A 4,271-nucleotide genomic window follows, 5' to 3' on the forward strand; every position below is an offset into this window, starting at 1 on the left:
AATGGATCACAGGGGCTGACTAACTTCCTGCTGTGGGATAATCCATTATAACTATTCTGGTCAAAATCCATTTCTTTAATCATTGAAGAGTTATGCATAAAATAGTAGTTGAATATGAATGAAACAAAATACTTTTTCTCCTCTATTTTCCTTTTATTTTTAGTATTCACAGACATGTAGGAAAAATCTTAAGTAGTTAATTCATGTGTTTTTTTTCAAATTGCAATTTTATTGCAAATAATAATGTTATTGAATTCATATCATATATGTAATCATCTTTTCTTCTTTCTTCTAAATAACAGGGTTTTCAAAATTATTACAATTAGTTCAAGTTTGTATATTCAGATCTTGAAAGAATCAGAGACTTGTGTTAAAAATATTTTGTTTTAACTTTAACTACTATCCGTCTGCTTTTATTTTTTTGAAGAAACTACTGTAAATTTCATGGTGGACTATGATTATTTCACTATAAATTAAAAATTTTAGAAATGAGTATTTTTATGAACTTGTTATTTTTCATGATTATGAACATAATGCATGGTCACTGGAAAATAAAAACAAAACTATAAAGTAGGAAGACCCATAATCAAATAAAATTATATCTATCATCTAGGAATAACCACGGTTGAAGGTTTTTATATGTACATTCAGACTTTTCTAATATACCTCTATATTTTAGATATATATTAATATCAGTATAACTCTTTTATTCACATATATTCAATGACATGTAATTTATATATATGTATTTACATGTAAACATAAGTGCCTGTATATTACAGAAAAGATTTATAGCACAGATAATTTTATAACCAGTCTTTGCTTATGGAAGTTAGGAATAAGAAATATGATTTGAGTCTTCATGAGTAGGTAGAGAAGGGAGCCCTGCCATTAGCTTAACCTTTTATTTTATTCTTTACAAAAAATCCTTTCCATATAAATACAGTAAAACAAAATAAACGATTATATTTATTTATTTATTGTTTGAAAATTAATGTCTTTATTAGTGTTTGAGGAATACGGTTTTACCAACTGTATTGATTACATGCTAATAATCAAAACAGAGACTCAGTATCCATTCCACAAGAATTAAACTTACCAACACAGTTGTTCAATACGAGTTTCAGGAAAAGAAATCTTAAACAGAGAAAATGTTTTTGATAGAGAACGTACGGAAAAATGATTCATAGAGAAAAAACAAGCAAGACTTTAAAAACGTAAAGGATAATGCCAGTATTTTTAATTAAACTGAGACATGAAAAATTAAATATACCTGCATTTAAATTAGGGAGAAAGAAAGGATAACAATAAATGAGCAGTGCCCATAATGTATTCTGTGATCATCACAGTGACAGTGTTAACCAGAGAGCTGGGCCTGGTGAGACAATTTTTTCTCTGCTACGAGGATCAGCCTGCCAAGCAGACAGCATGGACGTAGATTGTGATGGTTAACTTTATGTGCCGACTTGACTGGCCGTGGGCGCCCAGATTAAACATTGTTTCTGGGTGTGTCCTTGAGGATGTTTCGAGATGAGATGAGCATTGGAATCAGTGGACTCAGTGAAACAGACTGACCTCCCCTGTGTGTGTGGGCATCCTCCCATCCATCCAAGACCCGAACAGAACGAAAGGTGGAGGAAGGCAGGGAGAATTTGCTCTTTTTCTTCCTGCCTCACTGCTGAGCTGAAACATCTCATCTCATCTGATCTGGCCTGGCTCCCCTGTTTCCAGGCCCTCACACTCAGACTGAATCACACCACCGGCTTTCCTGGGCCTCCAGCTTGCAGACGGCAGATCTGGGGGCCTCTCAGCCTCCATAATCACATCAGCCCATTCCTCATAATAAACCTCTGCAGATAGATGATAGATAGATAGATGATAGATAGATAGATGATTGATAGGCAGATAGATATAGAGACAGATATAGTTAGATGGATAACCTACTGTTCTGTTTCTCTGCAGAATGCTCACTGAGACACAGATAGACTAACAGTCTCCCCAAGTGCGGAAGAGAAACTCCATTAAATTCTTACAATCCAACCACTTGTTTTCCATGACCACTATCAATCTGCTTACACATCTTATTTTATCATCTTTTTCATCTCAATATACTCTTATTACAATTTCATTACAGGTCGATGTTTACAGATTGATTTACACTGAATGTATTTCAGGTAAGCTGTTCCTTAACCACATATGGGAAAGCAGAATAACCACGTGGATGGTCTGCCTCCAAATCCAACTTTTTCCTATAGACTGAAATATCATTAGTGGAATTTAGACACTAATGACCTTTACTTCTAAAGAGCCTGGATGTCCTTGATCTCATCTTCTTGAACTTTGACTTTTATTATCACATCTGCACCTGTCTTCCTGGGGTTGGCAGCACTGTCACTAAACACCAAAACTAAATATGAACATTTTTTAGTTCCGTTGTATGCCTAGAACAGAGGCTTACATGGTAGGTGACTAAATATTTACTGTAAGAAAGTGGATTTTAAAATATACATTATTTAAGTTTTATTTTTACAAGAAACAAACAAAAATGAAAAAGCTAAAGAAATTATATATAAAGAAATTACATGTAAGGAAACGATAGGAATCGCTTCTATCTCTACTGTTGGCTGGTTCAGAAGCTCAAAAGGGCCTTATGTTATAACATATCGGGTAAGTCCTCCCCCTCAGACCTCTGATAGCCTCCGGCAGTGTTGTAAAATATTCAGCGTTACGTGAAACCTCTTTTCAACTTTCAAAGCCGTCAACTCCTTTATGTCAGCTTCCACTACAAAATAATGGTCTTTGGTTTCCTTCATTTCTTCATCAATAAATCTGTGATAGAGACTTCTGGCCACAGAACTCATAGACTTTTTTGGTTGATGTAGGATCTTATATTTACTAACTACTGCCTTGTTGATTTCTTTTTTAAAAAAAATTTATTTGTTTATTTTTGTCTCCGTTGGGTCTTCATCGTTGGGTCTTCGTTGCTGCGCGTGGGCTTTCTCTAGTTGTGGTGAGCAGGGGCTACTCTTTGTTGCAGTGCGTGGGCTTCTCATTGCAGTGCCTTCTCTTGTTACAGAGCACGGGCTCTAGGCACGTGAGCTTCAGTAGTTGTGACACACAGGCTCAGTAGTTGTGGCACACGGGCTTAGTTGCTCCATGGCATGTGGGATCTTCCCGAACCAGGGATCAAACCTATGGCCCCTGCATCGGCAGGCGGATTCTAACCACTGCGCCACCAGAGAAGTCCCTGCCTTGTTGATTTTTTTAGTAACATCATTAATTTGACAATAGGTTAGGTTATGTCGTTAATTTGACAATAGGTTAGGTGGGATTTCATGTACACAAGAATGCCATTAAACTCATCAGAAGTTATAAATGACATTTCTTTAATATTTCTTTGCTCTTTGGGGGGCTTCTTTGTGGGTGCAGGTTCCTCATCTTTGACTGGTTGTTCAGGGTCAAGATCTGATCCATTACAAAGTTCTGGGTTACTTGAGGCAAATGGGAAGGAATGTTTTCTTTGAGATGTTCCACATCTTTACAATCTTCTCCAAGAGGTTCAAAGAGTTCCTTGAGTGAATTGTTGGTTTGTTCTTGATACTGAATTTCCAATTCCAATTTATTTAGAAGTTCATTTACTGCAATGATCTCATCTCCTATTTTAATACAGTCCACAATTTCTCAATGACGGGTTTTTTTTTTAATATTTCCAATCTTTTCATTAATATGAGAGCATAATTGTACCAGAAATGAGGAGGCCATCCTTTAAGCCTCTAGTGCGGGTCCAGGAGCAAAGCGCCCACTCAGTGGTGTCACGAGGCGCCGAGACCCCTCCAGTCTGTGCCGCAAGCCCAGGATCAGGAGACCCAACTCGGGGAGCGAAATTCAAACTGCCCCTGGGACTCGGTGCAGAGCAAGCGCACATCAGCGCCCCAGGCAGGCTGCTCAGGGGTCGCGCGCGTTTCTGCCTCTTTTTCAAAATAAACAATTATATTTAAATTAATAAATCTGTGCTCCCTGTTTCACCCATTCTGCAATTCATATACGATCTCCATATTAAAGCCTTCTTTATTTCTTCCCTTTCCCTGAAAGATAACAGGGCCATGTCTTGTCTTTATATCACACTCAGTGTTTATGATGGGTGAGCACACGGTAGGTAGGTCCTTAATAATTAATTGATAATGGATTTTATACCTTTCTGGGATGGGGCATCAGTATTTATCTAGACATGTTGTCTTCAGGAGCAATGACATTTCTTTTACTTGTGAATC

The 4,271-nt window shown here is 37.1% G+C and overlaps 1 pseudogene across 1 annotated transcript; it reads right to left on the bottom strand.

The window, feature by feature from the left end:
* Window positions 1-2,648: 2,648 nt before the first annotated feature.
* Window positions 2,649-3,762, bottom strand: LOC309960995 (SKA complex subunit 1-like; annotated as a pseudogene). The gene is made up of 2 exons: window positions 3,302-3,762; window positions 2,649-2,927 (listed from the first exon to the last, which is right to left on the bottom strand). The product of its transcript is annotated as an SKA complex subunit 1-like (transcript).
* Window positions 3,763-4,271: the final 509 nt, after the last annotated feature.

This window comes from Leucopleurus acutus (assembly GCF_964270905.1).
Source record: "Leucopleurus acutus genome assembly, chromosome: 4".
NCBI classification, from domain to species: Eukaryota; Metazoa; Chordata; class Mammalia; order Artiodactyla; family Delphinidae; genus Leucopleurus; species Leucopleurus acutus.